The 20,762-nt window shown below is 53.6% G+C and overlaps 1 long non-coding RNA gene across 1 annotated transcript; it reads left to right on the top strand.

The window, feature by feature from the left end:
- Positions 1 to 92: 92 nt before the first annotated feature.
- On the top strand, positions 93 to 9,502 carry LOC110135163 (uncharacterized). The gene is made up of 3 exons (XR_011492106.1): positions 93 to 7,671; positions 8,068 to 8,148; positions 9,252 to 9,502. It is a non-coding gene; the product is annotated as an uncharacterized lncRNA (long non-coding RNA).
- The last annotated feature ends 11,260 nt before the right edge of the window (positions 9,503 to 20,762 follow it).

The raw sequence follows: 20,762 nt of genomic DNA, 5'->3' as shown, positions 1-20,762 counted from the left end.
GAGACACCTTTTACAGACGAAAACAAACGACTAGGCGGGAAACGGTGGGGGCAATAGCGGCGGCCGGGGTGGGGGTGGTAGTGACAGAGGGAACGGCGACGTCCTGGGGGCTCCACCCGGAGACTGAGAAGGATGGGGGTATGCGGAGAACCGGCCCGGCCTCCCGTCTCCCCTTTTCCAGGCTCAAGGCTGGCACCAGCTTCCGCAGACAAGCGCAGAGCACAGCCTCCGGTAGTTCGCGTCTTACGGAGCCCATGCCTTCCTTCCTCCCTTTCCTCGGAGTATAAACTAGGGACCACTGCCCGCGGGGGCCAGGATCTCCCAGAAGTGCGGACCGAATCTGGGTCCTGGAGTCTTAGCCTCGAAGAATCACTCTAGTTCCGCGGCCCACACCAAATATCAAATTCGTTTCGACAGCACCATTCCTATGCTTAACCCGGATCTCTTCCGAAGTGAAATCTGAAGGTGGCAGGGCTGGGCAAGCCCCGCCGCATTTGCTCCTCGGTTTTTTTTTTTTTTTCCCGGAAGGGGCGTTAGGAAGGCCCTACACATTCGGCTCAAGTGTAGAAGGCAATAAAGATGGGCGGCTGGCCAGCCCGGTCTGGCCGGTATTTGGGGAATGGCCTTTTGACCCCACACGCGGGGCTGGGTTCAGACATCTCTCTCCCAGCTAAGCTGGAGGAAATGCTCCCCGAAACGCAATTGTTACGAACCTGGGCAGGCAAGGAACTCAGTTCCTTGCAAATGGAATACCCTCTTCGAACGAACCGGGAAGCCGATACAGCGAATTTGGTTTGCGCTCAGTACACTGGGGTTTTAGGACTCCGCCAACACTGCTTTCCATCTTTAAGCCTCCGCCCGCACGGCCCCGCACCCCCTAGGCCCGCTGGCAGCCCCCTCGTCTTGCCGCCCGAGACCCCTTTCGGTTGGAAACCGAGCTAAGGCCGGCTGTGCGCCTCTCTGGCGCTCCGCCCATTTGGACCTCGGGATCCAAGGCCCCTTTCGCCGTCTCCGCACCCCCTCCACACACACACCTGGGCTCTGGCTCCCCACTGCCGGGAGGGCGGCGTTGGGGCTGTTTTTTTTCTCTCTTTCTCTCTCTCAACAGCCCCCTCCTCGGATCTCTCCCAGGCCGGGGCTCAGGGCGGAGCTGGGGAGGGGCCGCGCGGTTCCCCAACCCAGCAGGCCAGTTTCGCGGGATGCGACTTGGCTTTGTGCTCCTGCCGCGGACCGGGCATTTCCAGGGACCAGCCGAGTGGCACCCGGTACTCAGGGACCCCGGGAGGCGCTAAGAGCTGCGTGGCTGGGGTCCTCGCCGCCTCCACCCGGACCCAGAGGCGCCTTCTCAGCCTGCTGCTCTGGGTGAGGCCCGCGGTGGGGGGCGGGGGGTGTCCTCTGAGTCGTCTCCCAGCTCTCCCCACCTCCCCTACACCCCCAGCTGTCTTGGTTCTCGCCACCAGCGCTCTCAAGTCAACCGCCCCTTTCTGGAATCTATAGCGGATCCTGTCCCGAGCGGCTCGCCCCCGCCCCCGCCCCAGCTGGGCTCCTTCTCATGCAAAGCAGAGGGACCGCGGGGTTGAGTTGGGGGCGTTTGGTGGGGACCTTCAGAGCGACAGCTGGACCCGGCTGCCGGCCCTTCCTGAGTCCAAGGTCCGCCGCGGCCGCCTTTAGAACGGGCTGGAGGACGTTGCTGCCCCCGTTTGGGGGTGGAGGGACCTCGACTGGGGGGACAGAGAGTCCCTCCCTGCGCTCGGATCGCGGGTGAGGGGAGCTGAGGGTGAGGACGGGACTCTGGCTGGGACAGGTTCTCCGCCCCCAGTGTCCAGATGACTCCGTAAACAAGTCCTGGGGAACTAACCCGGGAGTCTAGCAGAGGAGCAACTCAAGGCGGGCCTCCTGGCTCCTGATTCTAGAAATGTAAGTCCAGTTTTAGAGCTTCCAAGGCAACAGTACAGTAGATTAATGTGTTTTCCCCCCATTTCCATTGAGCTTTTATTTTAAAATGTAATTGATCCCAGAGACACGGCGAGAAAACTGACCCAGCTTTCCAAATTGGCAGCCTCCGAAGCTTGTCAGCTCAGCTCTGCTCTTAAACCCCTGTCTGCTTGGCAAAGAGCCCCAGCCTCTTCTCCTCACCCTCACCTGCTGCCCTTACTGCCTGTCCTCAAGTCCGCAAGCGCTTTCCGCCCAAAGCTCTCCACATCTCCCGAACCCACCACCACACACACCACTCGCTATGCTGCCGGGGGTGTAAATTCTGCCCCGGGTGCTACAGGGGGCAATTTGCTGTCCAGGCATCGCTCAGCGGCCACAGCATCCTTTGAACCTCATCCCAGGCACTCTTGGAAAAGGCCCCACAGGGCCCAGGAGGCAGGATTCACAACACAGCTTTCTCCTGTGAGAATCTCCTTGAAGACCAGCCCCAGAGGAGGGACCTGGTCCTAGGAACGTGGGATGGGAGGGTCCTGCCGGTTCTTCCCAGCCACCCTGCAGCTGGGGCGCTGAAAGTGCCCTCTCTTGCACCCCTTTTCTTCCTTGATTCCAAGCCCCACATCGCCTCCTTCCCAATGCAGGGCTTAGGAGGCCCAAGGATCCGAGTCAGCCAGCTTGGTTGGTTACTTTTGGTCCTAATCACGGGCCACCGTCCTGGCCGCTTCCCTCCTCACTCAGCCCCCAGAAACCCGCGGTGAGCCCGAGAAAGGGGGTGCCTGCAGCAGAACAGACTGGGTCCCTGTGCCGGCCACCACCTTCCAGGGAGAGGGAGGAGGGAGTGAGCCCGGCGCGGCTGAGACCCTCATAGCCCTGGAGGCCAAGCAAACTCCGTACTGACTCTAGAGGACACCACTGGTGCAGTCATGGAAGCTGCCCTGAGTCCGGGGATCTGATCCAACCTCTCCTGCTGTCTCCTTTCTTTGCTCCTGCTTTGGGTTGCCTTAGTCTCACTCCAACACTCTCTCCTGGAAATGACCTATTTGCATGCGGCACTTTAGTTTTTTTTTTTCTTTTCACAATCTGCCCAGAACCACGTAGTAAGTGTGGAGGGGGTAGGGTGGGGTTGGGGGGATCGGTATTACCTCCTTTCTTCCTGGGAAAGAAACCCTGAAATTCCAGAGTCGGTGCCCTACTGAAGATGAGAAGTTTGGGGAGCTTGTCACCCTGCTGCGCCTTTGTGTACTTCATCTGGGCCACATTTCCAAGACCCAGGTGAGGGGAGGTGGGGGACCTCAAGGCCGGGAAAGGGCAGCATCTGACCGGGCCTTCACGGTGTGTGCTCGGGCTGGGTAAGCAACACCGGGCTTCCCACGAGGGCTGGAGGCACCCTGGGCACGCAAGCGGGGAGCCAGGTCGAGCGTGGTGATCTCAGCACTGCCCCGCTGAGCAAAGACAGGACGTGGACAGCCTGGGATGGACAGGGTGAGCTGGAGAAGGCAGGACAGGGAGAGAGCGAGAGACAGAAAGAGACAGAAGTGAGGGCAGGGGAGCAGTGAATAGAGGAATAGAAGCCCAGAGGGGAAAAAGAGAAGGACCGTGGAAAAGTAAGCGGGGATGAAAGAAGGAAAGACATACTGGGGGAAATGCGTGGAGGAAGAGAAACAGTAAGGCACCCTGTGACCAAAAAGGGTGGCGGGGTGAGTGAGGCTCAGAGCCCAGGAGCCTGCAGGTGCCTAGGGGGGACCGAAGGGTGTCCCGGCTGTGACAGCCGATCACAGGCAGGAGAAGAGGGGGCGGCCTGCTGGGTGGGAGACTCAGAGCCGGTGGAAGAGCGTTTGAGCGGCTCTGGGCAGGAATCCAACAAATAAATAAAACGTCTAAGACGGCGTGACAACAATGTGTATTTGGGTGCGTGCCCGTGTTCCTCCGTCTGAACACACTCGCACCCGGTAAGGAAGACAAACGGGGCTCGTGCCTCCGAGTAATTAATCCTCTCACTAATTGACTCTCTCCCCTTACCTAATGGCGGTGGTCGCTGCTGATATCTAGAGAGATACCAGGTGGAGAGAGAGACCCCAAAGCTTTGCGAGTGGGATTGAGTTCTTTCTGGACCTGCCCCCCGTGGGGGCAGAGTTCAATAGATGTTGCCACCTCACCAGCTCCTTCCGTGTTTGCATTAATAAAGCTCTTCACAAATTAGGGGTGACCAGGGGCCCTCCACACACATACACACACACACACACACACACACACACGCCCCTTCATCAGTCTCAGAGGCTGAAAGCCACCCACAGCCCTTCTGCTGGACACTGCCTGCATCCAGGCAACACCAAAGCTCTCCCGCCCTCCCGGTTGTTCACCCAGGAACCCAGACCTTGCACCCACTTTTCTTCCAGTCACTACTTACTCTTCCCTCACCTGGGATGTTTCCTGCATCCTTGGTTGGAGCAGGTGAGGTTCTGAATGGGTCAGGAAGCAGCCTGAGTCATGAGGTCAGGGCAGGGATGGGAAGAAGCTTCTGGAGACACAGAGGAAGGACACAGAGGGGAGCGATGCCCACCTGGTAGGAGCTAGGCCTCCGGGGATGGAGGAGACAAAAGGTGGCCTCTGTGCACCATGGGAGTGTCAAGTGTGTGTTGGAGGGGGGAGGTGACCACGTTTGTGATTGTGAGGGTGACAGTTCTGCCTCTCTGTGTGAGCCCAGGGAGGGCCCCATCCTCTTGCCCTCACACTGCACCCTAGCTCCCAGGACTGAGGAATGAGGCAGGGCATATCGGGAGGCACTGGAGTCAGACCTCGGGCAGCTGAGTTGGCTGGAAGGGGCCCAAGGCCCACACAGTCTGTCTGAGGAGGCAGGTTTGAGGCTGGGGCTTGAGAGGTAGATGTCAACTCTCGCCCCTTCGAGGTGGCAGCTTTGCTCTCTTGACTCCTCGGAGGCTAAATAAATAACTGCTGAGATCCACAAACCACTGGAGTCTCGGGAGAGGAAAGGGAGGAGGGCAGTCCCTCAAGGGGAGAAAAGAAAATCCCACCCCCCACCACCACTAAATACATTTTTAATTGTCCCTGGGGAACGTTTGTACTTTTGACCAAAGCAGGTCCCCAAGCAGTCCCAGCAAGATTCGTCATAGGGGCTGGCAGTCCGGGGAGAGTTGGGGGTCTGGAGAAGGGGGAGGTGGGGAGAGATGGCGGGCGCATCGGGGAAGGTGAGCAACTCGGTTCTTGTCTCCCTGCTTCAGAAAGAAAGTGAACAAGAGGAATAAAGTTCCAGAGGAAAGAAAGAGAAGGGCAAATGAAAGGCAAAGTCACAGCAGAAAGGAAAGAAAGTGAAGAAGAAAGAAAAAGACAGGGAGGAGGGGGAGAGACGACCATAAAACAGGGTGAAGGCGGCCCCAGGAGGCTGGGCCTCGTCCCAAACCATCCGTCTTCATTGTCTCCGTGTGTGCAAAGGCAACTCCGGCATAAGGAAAAGCCACTATTGGAGCCGCGGCTTTATTTTATATCCTATACATCAGGAGGAAGGCAAAGCTTTATTTTCGCCAAGAGACAGATATTTTATTTCTCTCTTACGGTTTTATGTGTGAGAGATGTCAGGTTGCCACAATGGATGGCTAATGCATAGGCAAGAGGAAGCCGTGTTGGCATGCTGTGTGTCATGGGGTCTTCGGGGGGTGAGCGGGCCTGGGATTTAGGGCTGATGGGCCACTCTGGGGGATTTCTGCTAAAACATCTCTCTTCATAAATCCAGAAGCATGGTCAGCTCAACAGGGAGAAGAAGGAGTTTTAGAAGGAAAAGAGTTGGGCTTAGTAATAAACGAACACACAAAGGAACCGCTTACCTTCCGAGGGGGCTCGGGCCACGAGGGCAAGGAAACGCCGAGACCCCCGTTGGAATACACTGCTGCCACTCACGGAGAAGTGTCTTCCTCCAGAATCCAGTGTCAGCTTGCTTCCTTGTCCCACCTGATATTTTTCCACTCTTATGTCTCTCTTCACCAGAAAGCTTTTTTCACCTCCTCAGAGCCAGGAGTGGTGGGGGGTGTGTGTGTGTGGGCCTGGGGAGGGGGTGAAGAGCTATTAATTTGCAAATCATCTGATCTGTGAAAGGATCAAGATGCCTGTTTTTCACCACTAAATCCAGCGTCTTGAGTGGACACACGTGTGCACACATGAGCCCCTCGTGCCGTGAATCCTGGGAGTGGAGGTGCCAGATTTAAATCCAAGAAAAGCACGCCCCGGCTCCCACACCCTCCCTGGGGACCTGTGGCCGAATTAAGCCTTAGATCCCAAACTGCATAATGTTCATATTTTGAAGCCTAGAGAGAAGGGAGAGGCAAGGGGACAAAGACAGCGAGGAAGTGTGTTCACTAGTCTCCTCCACTCCCCGTCCCCCCAAACCATTCTTGTGACATCGGCTTTTACTGGTGCCCATGCTCTACTCTTGAAATTTTTTGCTTTCCTGGTTTACATCCACAGTGGACCCAAAAGGTGATCACGCCCTTTCCCTCTTTTCAGAGGATGGGAGACGGCCCAGGGTCTCTAGGCAGTGAACACGAGGACCTGGCCATGCTGTCCTTAGCTGTGGCCTTTGGGGAAGACATTCAACCTCTTGGGACCTCAGTTTCCCCATCAGTAACCCGCGGGAATTGGGCTACGTGATTGCTCAGATTCCCTCCAGCTCCGGCCTCCTCTGACCAAATGAGATAATGTGTGGAAACACTTTGTAAACGCTAAAGCCGGACGAATGCCAGGGATTATTATTACGATTCTAATCAATCCTCTTTTCTCCACATGGATCTTGGCTGTTTAGCGCCGGCGAGCGGGCTAAAGAGGGCCGAAATCAAGAAAGCTTAGCGGAGATGGAAAAGCTCTGTGCCGTGGACAGAAAAAAAGCTCTGCCCCTCCAGAAGCATTCTGTGTCCCCCTCCCCCAGTGCCGCCTCCACGCCTGGTGGGAAGGGTTGGGGAGGAGGAGAAGGGGGCAGAGGCCTCACTTGGTAGGACCCGGTTCAGTTTACACGCAGGCAAGAGAGTATTTCTTCCAGAGCATCATTTGTCTCCAAGTGACTGACACAGCAACCTGATATGAAGGCGATTTGCAATTGTTGTTTTTCCAGGAAGAAAGGAAAGAGCAAGGTGTAGCTGATTAGCAAGTTAATTATTTCAGTACCCCAAGGGTTCCAGCGTGGTGGTAAGTTGTCCAGCCCTGGTATAATTTCACAGTCCATGCATTTCCTGGGGCGCACCTGGGGGTGCCCAAGTCTGTCTTTCTCTCTCCATCCCCCTGCCTTATGTCTTTCTGACACACCTGGGGAGCTGAAGAGGGGTTGGGGTGGTAAACGGTGTGGCATGTATCTTTGGCCTAGGCTGCAGGTGGGGGGCCAGAGAGAATGGGGTGGAGGAAGCATCGACCTCTGCTGAGTATTTAATTATCTGGCCCTTCCTTCTTCTTAAAAACACTCTTTTGTTGAATAAATATTAATGAGGCAGATTATCAAGAAGTGGAGTTTTTTTGAGGTTCTTTCCCCAGACTTAACATGGAAAGAACCTGGCTTGGAGGGGCACTTTGGCCTCTTACCTCCTCCAGCCCTGGCCTGCTCTCCGATGCTCATCTTCACCTACCTGACTCTGGCCACCACTTGCTCTGCACGGGTTTCCCTCAGTCCCCTTCGGGATCTGCCTTCCCCTTGGGGGAGCAGAGGGAGGACTGTGTGGTCAAACGGACACCTCCCTCGGAGAGGTAAGTTGGGGATGAGAACGTTAGCTTCTGTTGATCTCTGGGCTGGTAGGGCCAGCCCCCTGCCGCTCCTCCAGAGATGGGGAGGGCTCTACAGTTTACTTAGGAGTGGTCCCATCTGCTCAGACTGGCCTTTCATAAGGGGAGGGATTTATGCAGTGTCCTTGTGCACAGACCTGGGATTTGCCTGAAAACCCTGGGCCTCTGAGAATATTACTGAACGCTAAAATGCTCAGCCACAGAGATGATTCATGATTTGTCTGTGTGGCCATGTGTGTGTGTGTGTGAGTGTGTGCTGAAGAGGGGCACACACACCGATGGGCGCTTTTTCCCATTCTAAGTTCTAATCTAAACATTAGGAAACTTGTTTTTTTTTTTTTCCCCCCTATATTCACCCAGGAGCCAGCTCACAGCACCAGGCTCTGGAGGCTTCAGCGTGTGAAGACGATACTGTCCTTTTTGGTGCTGGCGTTCAAGCAGGTTGGCTGATATCGCTGCTGGTGGAGAGGGGCCAGGGGACTGTCTGGAAAGATAGTTCTGATGACCGCTTTGCTGTGGGTGGCAGAGGAGTTGGGGAGTTGGGGTGGGGTGGGGGGTCTGATCGCTGTTCAAATTAGGCTGCCTGTCTTCACTTCACAGGCCTCTCAGGCTCAGTTGGAGGGAAGTTACAGAAACACGGGCAGGCAGGCGTAGGGAGTTCCTTGTCTCAGTCCTGGTGGTGTCAAGCCAAAATGAAGCCCAGGGATGCTAAGAGGAGATTCCAGAGAACAGGGCTCGCAGGCCCCACGTGGGATTGTTTTTTAAAAAAAATTTTATTGGAGGATAGTTGCTTTACAGTGTTGTGTTAGCTTCTCCGGTACAGCAACGTGAATCAGCTGTATGTACACACGCACCCCCATTTTTGCATTCCCTTCCCATTTAGGTAACCCTAGAGCGCCGAGTAGGGCTCCCAGGGCCATAGAGAAGGTTCTCGATAGTCATCTGTCTTATACATGGGCGTGTATCCACGTGGGACCTTGACCTCTCTTCACTGCCCAGTGGCTGGCTGGTCAAGGAGCATTTTCAGCTTGGAGGCCCCTCAGTGGTGGTTCCACCATTTTCTTGCTCACATTCTAGTTTGGATCCCATCTCCCCAGCTCCTGAGTTTTTCTGTTCTCTCAGGCCACTCATCATTTAGCTGATGTTTCAGGCAAACGGCCAGCCCACGTTTTGAAAGGGGGGCTGGCAGGCCTGTAGCTATGTGCAAGGTTGTTCTCCTTTGGGCTCAAGAGAGGACGTGGTTTCCCCTTCAAAAGAGAGAAGCAGGGAACCATTCCTATGAATCTTTTAATGAAGGGTTTACTATCAATTTGATAAGTTCAATGCTCTTTTTACTCATTCTGAATGAATAACTTTTCAGTCAACCCGAGGAACTCTAAAGATGCTTCCTTCAGTCTCCGTGTTGTAACACATGCTGGGGCCCGAGCCTGCCTCTGACAGGCTGGGAGGAGTAGAAACATTCCAGGGACCAGGTCTTAGAGTGTTATCTCTTCCCCACCCTAAATCCTCACCCACCATTTTATCTCTCTCCACCACAAACGCAGCGACCTCCTAGGGAAGTGTGAAGGAATGGGTTTTAATCATGTTTGGGGAATGAAGGGGATGAAGTTGAGCCCAAAGAAAGATGGAGACCTTTGGAATTCTTAGGTGATGCTTCTCTGTTACGCTTCTCACGTGCTGTATATTATATCCTACAAATTATGCATTTGCGCCCGTAATCCACAGTGTGTACGAGGCTTGGCCCAACGCTGCTTGGCTGAAACAGTGTTAAATAAAATTTTAAGGAATGCTACCAGGGCCTTGCATGGCTTATTGAATTCTATCAATGATACATGATGTTAACATGCAGCATCTTAGTTGGTACAATACCACGTTTCATTTATATGTGCGGAAATATATTTAAGCATGAAAGATACAGTTTTCCCACCTGTGTATTTCCCAGTGATTCCTTAGAAAACAGCAGACACCTTTTCTGTCTCCACATAAACCTGTGTCCTGCACACACAGACTGCTGGTCACACACACACACACACACACACACACACAGCCAATCAGCCACGTATATATTGTTACATGCAAGTCTCCAGTGATAAATACAAGTGTATATTCTGTACATGTAGATGCAGCATTATACTCTTGTACACCATTATGGACACACACCAGCATTGTAGGAACTCTGGTCCGTTTACACGTATGTCCTCATGCACTTACACTGCTGTGTAGACAGGGGCTACTGTGAACGTGTGTACCATGCTGCATGTGGGTGTGTACACATCCACACATAAATGTTTTCACTGAGAGTGCCCGTATGCCTGGAAGGATGTGTGCCCCCATGCAGAAGAGTCCTCTGCACACAGGTGTGTATCTATGCACATGGATGCGTTTGCACACACACACCCCTGCTCTTGGGTGGACACTGGCACTCCCTGCGGCCACAGTGCTACAAGTGCCCTGTTCCTCTCCAAGGCTCCAGACACGATGGACAGTGTCTGAACCAGACGTTTGCCCTGGATAAGCCCCAAAGCCTTCAGGATGAGAGGCCACGAGAAGCAGGGTCAAGATGGTAGTCGGCCCAGCTTGTGATGAAAAGAATATGAAAATGCAGGTGTGGGAGGAACGGGGTTGGGTAGCTGGTCTCTGCAGACAGAGATGCCTCCAATAGAGGATCAGTCTTTTGTTTGCTCATTTAACAAACAAGACAGGACGTCTGATTGGCGTCTGTGGCCCTGGCCCTGTGTGAGCCTAGGTAACCTGGTCTCTGGGCCTCAGTTTCTACATCTGTTAAGTGGAGTATTGGCTCAGACCAGTGGTTCTCAACCCTGGCTGCAAAGTAGAACCATCTAGGAAGCTTTAAAAAAAAAACATACACACACTTGGGCTCCACCTGGACCAATTAGATCAAAATCTCTGGAGGTGGGTGTCTGGCATCTCATTTAAAAAAAAAAAAAAAAATGCCCCAGGTGATTCTATATTCAACCAGTGTTGAGATCCACTGGACTTGATGCTCTCCAAGGTCCTCGTAGCCCTGAAACCCAATGCCACGGAGGACCTTTTATTTATAAAGCACCCTGCTGGGCACCAGGGTACTCAGCTGAAAGTTCTAATTCACTTGTATAAGATCATAAAAAGCCAGTAAAATTCTTCTTTCAGTTTAGGAGGAGGATTTTTCGAACAAACTGTTTATGCTGGAAAACCTCAGGCCTGCCTTTCCAGCTCCCCCTTTGTTCTCTTCCACCTTTGTTCTAGCCTTCCATATATTAATTATCTGCCACAGATGCAAATACTATAAAGCGGGTCCCTGATAAATGTGATCAATACCTTGCTAACTGCACATATTTCCCATCTAGCTCCTCATCCCACCTGTTGGGCAGCATGGTATTTTTAGTAGGGTAAATGGTGAGGCACAGGTCTCCAGGGGAAAGTACTCCCCCCCAACCGCCCCCCCCCCCACTCCAGCTCCAGCCCTGAGTCAGAGGACAGCAGCCCCCTAGGCCCGTGCCCCAGTTCTGCAGGATGGTGCGCCAGAGCTGGAGGAAAGAACCTTGAGCTGCATGTCCTAGAAAGCCGCTCTCAGACTCAGGCCTTTGGGAATCCTACCTTAATATTCTGCAACCGCAGTTCCCCAGGCAGATCCTGTCCCTCCCGAAGAAAACAAACCTGCTCCCGCAGCCGCACCTTCAGGGAGACGTGGAGTCCAGGGGAGGCGGCCCATCCACGTGGCCAGCGGGAGGCTGAGATGAGCCAGGAGCCGGCTGCCGCCTGTGGGCCTCTTTCTCAGTGGGAGGATGGTTAATAGAGCGTGGGGGCTGGCGCTCGGCCCTTCACCTGGGTGGGACAGAGGAAGAGGGGCTCGTTCTGGATGCGGGGCTCCCACTGCTCCATCAGCGCCATCATTCACTGAAGTCCAAGTTAGGGATCTCCAGGAGAGACTCGGGATGGACTCAGGTTCTCGCTCTCATCCACAAACTCCCCCTCTCTCTAGGTCTGCTGGCAGGCCCAGGAGGCAGGCCAGGCTGGGTTGATGTCTCTCTACCCGTGTTTAGACTAATCTGCTTCCTTAGGAATTCTGTTCCAAGCTGCCTACTGTTGCTCCACTGTTCAGGCGAGCCCTGGAGGCAGTGATGGGCCCTGAGACTCCTGTGGTTTGGACTCTTACCCTCTCATCCGCTCATGCTTGCTTTTTCTCCATTTGCCTCGATTTCCCCCCCAGCTCATTCATTTTGTTTCCTTTCATTTTCTCCCTGGATGACACACCCAATCTGGCCCTGGCCCCCAAGGGGGCCTGCACCTGCTCCCCCTGCATTGGAAGTACAGAGTCTTAACCACTGGACCCCCAGGGGAGACCCCACTTTTTCTCTTTTCAGAAAGGTCGCTGATCACAGTGGGCGTCTTGGGTCCTGCCCAGTCCTTCCCCCACCCCCACTGCCTTCCCTCAAAGGGAGGCCGGGCTTGGTGCTGAGGAGGGAGCCCCAGGAGCAGCTCAGGATCCTCAGATTCTAAACCTAGATCCAGAGCTCGGCTTCCCATGCCTGTGCCCCTTCCCAAGGCCCACCTCCCCTCGGGCCTGGGGAGCATCACACCCCAGGCCGTGATGGATTCCCCAGGCACCTTCAAAGGGCTCTACGTTTGTTTGCAGTGTGGACCTTGAATCCTGCTCTGGTCATAAATGTTGTTTATTTTGACTAGGACCTACTGAAAGGGGCCTGGGGGTTAGGGAGGGCAGAGAGAGGATTCCGTAGAGAAGATCATAAAACCATTAGCAGGGCAGGGCTTTCAGGGGTCACAGGGTCATAGAATTTTCTGGCTGGAAAGAACATAGGTCATCGGGAAGGTCGGAGAAGGCCATTTAGTCAGCAAAAGGCCTCCAGGGGCCACATGGGGCTAGGGTGGTGGGCTTTGGGCCTCTTTCTAGAAAGTGGACACAGGGCAGAGGGGCGTGACCCCCCAATAACCTTATACCAGGTGGGGGAGGGCAATAGTTGCTGAACATGATGGATTTGGCCTCCCAGGGGGAAGTACCAGTTGCTTGAATGTGCACTGGAGCCTCTTATTTCAGGGAATGGGCACCGCTCTGGGTAAAAGAAATGAAATCACCTCCGATTCTGCTCCCACCATCATTTTAAACAGCTAATATGCACCAGGGGATGCTCTTCCAATACCTTCAAAATCATTCTAAAAGAGATGTGATCTCAGTTTTGCAGATAAGCCATCTGAAGCTCAGAGAGGGGTGTTGGTTTGCCTAAGGTCACACAGCAAGTTAGTGGTAAGGCTAAGATGAAGCCTGAAGAATTTGGATTCTTTAAGTCTAATCTCCTTTCCACCCCCTCTCCCCTCCCCTGCCCTCCACCATCTGCTATGGTCTGGTCCCCTGCAGCCTTGGAGACTGCAGGCTCTGTTCTCTTTAAAGCTGATGTCGGGGCTGACAAAGCTCACTTCTAGTAAGAAAGAAAAGCAGTCTTGGGCTCCTTGCAGTCCCTGGTTCACCTCTACATCCAGCCACAGACAGGAAACCATCTCAATTGCCCTTTACTTGGTGTAAGACTTAGAGAAAGTCACTTCACCTCTCCGAGCCACACTTCTGGATTGATCTGCAGACCCAAGGACTTCATGGAAGGTGAGGATTGGTGCAGATGGTAGCAAGCTGGTCCCCTTTGAGCCCCTTTTTGGTGTAATAGCTCTGGGGGTGGGGTGGAAAGAGATGAGACTTGGTTTTGCCCTCAAGGCTGACTCCAATCACAAAAAAGACACCGCCAAAGCAGACAGACAAGGCTCCCTAAGATCCCTGCTGAGCACGCAGGAGGCTGAGCGCCAGGACAGAGGCTGGGCCGTGAAGAGCAGCTTAAGCACCGAGTTCTCCCCTGATCCCCTGACTGTGTAATTCAGTTGCTTGGAGAATGGAAAATCCCCATTCCTCTTCCCCAGCCTGCTTCTCCACAAAGGCCTCCTAATAAGCCTGTCGGCTTTGGGGTGCTGATCTCCCCAGACACCACTCTGGAAGCAGGTCGCCTGGGGGGGTCCCAGTCCCAGCTGCCCCTCCTCCAATGTGGGGGAGATGGGGAAGGCTGGTGGAGAGGCAGGGGTCCCAGGACTTGGGGGAGGGCCTCCGGGCCTGCCCAAAGGATCAGTGAAACTGACAGGCCTCTGGGATGAGGGGACTTTGGGGATGGGGGTGGGGTGGGGCACGGGACTGCGGGGAGGTGGGCAGGAGGGCTGGGTCTCCGGCCGAGGTGCCTCGGGTGGGGCTATTTAATAACAGCCCCTTATTTCACCCACCACACTCATGTTAGTTGAAGACAGCTCCCTCCCCAGCACCTTCGCCTCCCTACCCCCTCCACTTTCACTCATCCATCCACTGAGCCGCTGACAGCTGCCCTGCGGGTGAACTCCCATCCTCCCGCGGCCAGAGCGATACTGGGGGTGGGCTGGGGGGCTCAGGCCAGAGCATGCCCCCTTCCAGCCCCCATTGCCCCCCCTACACACATGCTCACTCCCCCAAGGTAGGGCCACCTTGGCTCTCTGAATCAGACCCAGAGAGAAGAAGGGCAGGCAGGAGAGCCAGGAGGGGATGAAAAGGGAAGAATCAGTGAAGGGGAGGGGAGTGGAGAAGAAGGGGGAGAAATACACCAGAGAAACAGGAGTGGGAGAGGAGAAGAGATGACCCAGAGGAGGAGAGGAGAGAGGCGAAGGGATCACGGAGGTGGAGGACGCAGGAGAAGTGGAGGAGGGATGCAAGGAGGGAGGGCGGGGGCTGGAAGATTCGGAAGAACTGGGGTGTCTTTCTGCACCGATGGTTGGTGGAAGGTGCCCAGGGCAGGGGGAAGATGGGCAGGGATGTCGGATGGGGATGAGGGGCTGCACAGGCAGGAGGGAAGCCAGGGGGTCTCTTCAAGAGTAAGGGAGGAGGCTGAGTGGAAACTCGCCCACCGGCTCCCACCTCTGGAGGAAAGTTCATCACTGCAATGCATCCCACCACCCCATCAATGGCTATCCAGGCTGTAATGGGGGTGGGGTGGGATCTCCGGCTTGGAGTGGTCAGTAGGGACCGGTCAGATGGAGCCCCTCTGGCCTCTCCCTGACAGTGACATCTTCTGCCTGGTCTGTGTGGCCACGCCCACCCTGGCTTGCAGCCCCACCCTGCCCACTCCTCTTGGGTACAGTGCCCATTGGAAGTTGGTCCTACCTGTTGGGCTCTGTGATGTTGGGAGGGGTGAGCCCTAAAGACCAAGCACTTTCCATGTCCTCCCACTTTACAGATGGAACACTGCAGCCTGGAGAGGGGAAGGAATGTGCTTTATCCTATCACATGGATATTCAATGTCCTGCCTTGACAGAGAAATAAACTGAGCCCCAGAGAGGTTAAGTAACTTGCTCAAAGGCACGCTGCTACGAACTAGAGATGAGATCTGCTCAAAGCCCATGCTGAATCTAGAGATGCTTTGGTCTGCTTTGGGTGATGAAAGCTCCTGCCCTCTGCCCGCACCCCATTCTCCACCTCCTCACACTCTCAGGATTAGAGCTGAGACCTCCCCTTTCCCCAGGCCATCTGGGACTCCTGGTATCATGGAGAATTAGCTGGGAGAATCCCTCTGCCCTTGTCTTGATGACTCCCACCAAAGACCCCATATGGGCAAGGGTGAGGTCTCCTGAGACTCTGTGATTTATCTGTTGATACTGTTATTTTATGGGATGGGCCAGAGAGGTGTCAGGAAGCAAGTTTGCTGTAAATCTCCTTTCCCTCCCTGCATATCCCCTCCTGGGATTTATAGCGGAATATGTTCAGAGCTAGGGACTTGGGGCTTGGGTTCAGGCTTGGGGTGGGAAGGCAAGGGACAATACATCTTCCTCCGTGGGATCTGCTAGATGTACGCGTGTGTGCGTGCGTGCGCATGCAAGCACGTGCACGCGCTACCGGCCCGTCACAAGCTTGCACTGAAGTCAGTGCGTGCATGCTCAGTTGGCACTGTGTGGTCCGCACAACCTCTATGAGAACCTCCCCAGTGCTCCGATAGCTCAGCAGACAGCACACTGCCTGCACTAGGGGTGTGTTATTGGGACCAAGCCATAGGCTGCTGCTCCCTGCGTGCCTGCCTCACTGCTGGGCGTGAGTTTCTGAATCAAGCCAGGAACCTGGGAGCAGAGCCCACGTGGGAACAGACATGTGACCCCCCTGCAATGACTGAGGATGGGAAGAAGTGGGTGGTGGGGGTTGCTCCCTCCGGGGCGGTGGGTTATGGAGTAGAAAAGGAACCTGCTCCCGGGTACCTTTTGAGACTGGCGGGGCTGGCGGTGCAGGGGCAGGCAGGAGGGCTTCCCAGCTGGGCTGGTGGGGAAGCCGTCTGGGCCTGTACTCTGGACCCTGTGTTCCAGCCCGGCTCCCTGGAGAGATGGGGCAAATCTGACCGTCCACAGCTGCGGGGCCTGGAGGCGGTCGACATCTCCTGGCCGTGGGGTCTGTACCAAGGGGGCTGGCCCAGGTCACACGCCAAGAGTGCTGGTGGAGACTGGGGCACCGTCTCCCCCTTCACACCTCTCCCTGCATCCAAGGCTTTCAGGGCTGCCAGTGCTGGGCTGTGTGTTCTGCATTGAGCTTCACCAGCTCAGGGGCCTGTAGATGCTGACCAAAGACAGTTCAGCCCAGGGAGGGAAGAGGAGAGGGAAGGGGAAGGAAGGAAGGGGAGAGGATAGCGAAAGCAACTCCACTCTTATTTCCCCAACATTCAGGACTTCGCTCTGCTGAACGCCTTCCCCCATCCCAGGGCTGTGTATGCAGGTTAGGGTGGCCTTCATCACTGTCCCCCTCCTTTGCAGGGGAATTTCTTCAAAGAGTCTGTGACACTAGAGGACAGGTGCTGGGCATCCCACAACTCTCCGTGGCCCCAAGTTCAGTGTACAGGAGCTTGGGGAGGGCTCGGTGAGTCCTGGCTAAATGAATCCAGAAGAAAAGATGTCACCCCTAGCATGAGCATCAGGTCACTCTCCCCGTCCCCGCCGCCCCCCACCATCCTCCCCCTGCTTCCTTTCCTGGATGCCCAAACCAGGGCCGCACTGTGTCTCCAGTTAAATATATGGAATTATCTATTACAATACTTCAATATTTATTACATTGATTTCGCTTTAAATGCTTTGTAAATCATAGCAAAAAATAATGGCCTTCCAACAGAGAGTCATATACCGTAATCAACTGGAAGAAAGTCGGCATTGTAATTTAAAATAAAAAAAATCCTTATGCGAGTCTCTCGTTTAAATTAAGAGACAGGACGTGATTCAAATAATAAGACCCAAGTGAGGCTGGTTTTTCTTGGCAAATTAGTAGAGGTTTTAACTGGAACTGAAAAGGTGTTAAGGTGGAACACTGACCTTATTAGACCTTAATTATTTTCTGTTGTTACATTCCTGGAGCACAGGGTTTTTGGTATTTTTTTTTTCCCCCTAAAGTGGCCATGTTAAGCTTCATCTCAGGAACTTTGCCTTTACAGAGCTATCACTTCTCAAGAGGCATTAGTGGAATAAAGAGTAGACACTTTGCCTGTGTCTCTGTTCTCCACCCTAGAGTTTCCCAGGCATCTAGAACTCCTGGTTGGGAGGCAGCATTCTTGTCCTTACAGAGGACCTGCTGTGTCCCCAGCTTCTTTAGCGTCTTCATCCAGCCTTCTTAGCGGCAGGCTCCCCCCCCCCCCGGGATATATCCTCTGCCAACTGGCAGTGCCAGTGTCCATCTGGCCAGGAGCGAGGAGCGGGTGTGTGCACGCGAGCAGTTCATGTGGGTGTTCGTCCGCATGTGTGTGTGTGTGTGCCCCGTGTGTGTGGCACACATACGCCTGAGGGTTGGAGGTGGGCGGGACTCAGCGGGCGGTCCTTTTCCCCATCTTTCATTGCAGCCTTCCTGCTTTCTCTTCCATGGCCAAATGTGGCAGATCATCGGTCCCAAAGCTAGCCAGGTCTGGCGCAAGATGTCCACAGGACTTGGAAATGAAAAGGGTGCAAACACCATCCCTTCCACGTGGAAATAATGCAGGTTAATGGCCCTGCACTGTGCCTGGCACGTGGCGGGCATTGGGTAGTGGTGGTTCTATTTTTGCTGGAAGGAGGCACAGTCAGGAAAGGGTCTTTTCTGCTTGTTTCTGGATTCTCACCCCCCTACAGTAGGAGACAGTATCTCCTACTGTCTCTGGGCTGGGGTGCATAATTGGGAAAGAATTATTGAGCCCCAGGAAGAGCCCCTGCAGACACCTTATTCCACAGCTTGGCATGCCCCTCATGGAAGATATCTCAGCTGAGCTCTTTTTATTAAACACAGTCCTGGGACCTCCCTGGTGGTCCAGTGGTTAAAAAATCTGCCTTCCAATGCAGGGGATGCAGGTTCGTCCTTAGTCAGGGGAGTGAATATCCCACATGCTTCAGGGCCACTAAGCCTAAGCCTGCAAACTGCAACTAGAGAAGTCTCCGCACACTGCAACAAAGAGCCCATGGGCCTCAATGAAGACCCAGCATCCAGCGGAGCCAAAACAAACCAACCCCACACCCCACAGTGCTCGCTGTTCTTCCCACTAGACTCCTAAGTGATTCAATTAGAGCAAGGGAGGGCTTTTCTGTGGCCTGCTGTCTTGGGGCCCACGTCTGGTGGTTCATCACTATCTGGGAGAAGGTTGGGGCTGGGGGAAGGATGACGCAGCGAGATGAGAGGGGATCGAGGGGGACCCAGTAGGCCAGCACAGGTGGAGGGATCCCCGAAGGAAGAGGGAAGTCAAGTCAAGGCTCTCTTCAGCCACTCATCAGCTAAGACTGTCTGGGCATATAGAGGCGAGGCCAGACCTGGATTCTTCAGAGGAGACCCAAAGTTCTAGAACATTAGGTCTAAAAAGGGTCATCTAGGGACTTCCAGTGGTTAAGACTTTGCCTTCCAATGCAGGGGGTGTGGATTTGACCCCTGGTTGGGGAACTAAGATTCCATATGCCTTATGGCCAAAAACCTAAAGCTTAAGACAGAAGCAATATTGTAATAAATTTAATAAGACTTAAACAATCGTTCATATTAAAAAAAATCTTTTTAAAAAGTGTCATCTAGGCAGACTCTCTTGCTTTAAAAAGGAGACAGTTAGGCACTCTGAAATGCTTGAACACCCTGTCTGGGGGTCCATGGAGGGCAGAGTTGAGATGGTGACAGGACCAAAGCTGCAGGGATGTGGTCTCTGGCCGGGGGCGGCCTGGCTGAACTGAAGCAGCCCTAGAGCCTGGTATGCAAAGATTCACCTCAGGCCAAGCTCATTCCAGCATGGGTGGCTAATCTCTGCTTCCTGCCAGTTGGGGAGATCCTTTCTGGATCTCACTCATGTGTCTCATCAGTCAGAAAGGCCATGGATGAAGGAGGATGTACCAAGTGGCATCAGAGGTCTGGGCTCTGGCCTCAGCATCTGTGTGACCCAGGAAGTACTTCCCTTTCTGAACCCATTTCCTTCCTGCTCCACTTACTTAGCAAGGCGTGGGGGAGACACGGAATGACTTACTGTAGACTTAATCAGATTTCCACTTGTGTGCTCAGGTTGAGTTTTGCCTTCTTCTCTCTCATCTTCTATGTGGCTTAACTCCAAATTCTGCCCTGCCAAGGCATGGGACAGGGGAGGAAGCTTAATCCTCCCAATAACATGACTGTAAGATAGGTGGATAGATATTATTGTACCCATGCGACAGATAAATAAACTGAGGCCCAGAGAGATTAAATACCTACCCCAGCTGCTGAGAGACAGAACTGGGATATGAACCCAAGTCTCTCTGACTCTATATACATCAAATTTCCAACCAGGATGGCAATAATACACAAGAGGGTATGAGCACCACAATGGCATGGGATTTGTAGATATTAGATGTTTTGTTCAGTGCCGTCTCCCCAGCCCTTGGAAATGTGCCTGACACACAATGAACAATAGATATTGTAAAATAACACATGTCAACTTTAATGGAAGGTTTGGTGTAACAAAGTAGGTTAGGGATGAACACGCTATTGGGAGCTAGATCTTACATCACAGTTTCATGGAAGGTTCTGTGGGGCCAAGAACTTGGGGGAGCACTTCACCGCCCATGGTAGTTCCTTCTGGCTGTTTATATTTCCACTGATCCCCTTTGACAATGGTTTAAGTCCGAAGTAGTGGTTAAGTGAAAAGGAAATAAAATTAGGAAATAGCAACATTAGCAGTAAAGGAAAATTTCCACAGACATATGCATATTCTTTATGCAAAACCATATTCTTTACCACTGAACCCCCAGGGAAGCCCCAAAATTATATCATAGAGGTAACTAGCCTCTTGCTCCTTGTGAGAGCTCTTGGGAAGACTTTATGGAGGTGAGAACACTGTATCTTTTCCTGGTCAATGCATCCTTTAGCTTTATAATTAAAGATATTTGGCCCTTGAGACTTCCTGGTGGTCCAGTGGTTAAGAATCTGCCTGCCAATGGAGGGGACATGAGTTTGATACCTGGTCCGGGAAGATTCCACATGCTGTGGAGCAAATAAGCCTGAGCACCACATCTACTGAAACCTGGGAGCCTGGAGTCTGTGCTCCACAGCAAGAGGACCCACAGTGACAAGAAACCCACGCACCGCAACGAGAGAGTGTACCCTGCTTGCCGCCCCTAGAGAAAGCCTGTGTGCAGCAGTGAAGACCCAGCGCGGTCAAAAAATAAAATAAATAAATATGATAAAACAAAGATATTGGCCCTTGATGCAAAGGAAAGTGAAAGTGAAAGTCGCTCAGTCGTGTCCGACCCTTTGCGACTCCATGGACCATTCCAGTCCATGGTATTCTCCAGGCCAGAACACAGGAGTGGGTATCCTTTCCCTTCTCCGGGGGATCGTCCCAACCCAGGGACTGAACCCAGGTCTCCCGCATTGCAGGTGGATTCCAGATTGCAGCTGAGCCACAAGGGAAGCCCTGATGCAAAGGAACCAACCTTTTATTCTGCCAGTTTTTACTGTGTTCTCAGTTGCTTCAGTCGTGTCCGACTCTTTGTGATCCCGTGGACTATAACCCACCAGGCTCCTCTGTCCATGGGATTCTCTA

This window comes from Odocoileus virginianus, chromosome 17, assembly GCF_023699985.2.
Source record: "Odocoileus virginianus isolate 20LAN1187 ecotype Illinois chromosome 17, Ovbor_1.2, whole genome shotgun sequence".
In the NCBI taxonomy this organism is placed as follows: domain Eukaryota; kingdom Metazoa; phylum Chordata; class Mammalia; order Artiodactyla; family Cervidae; genus Odocoileus; species Odocoileus virginianus.
The sequence above is the reverse complement of the archived record's forward strand: the minus strand, read 5'-3'. Positions and strand labels throughout refer to the sequence as shown.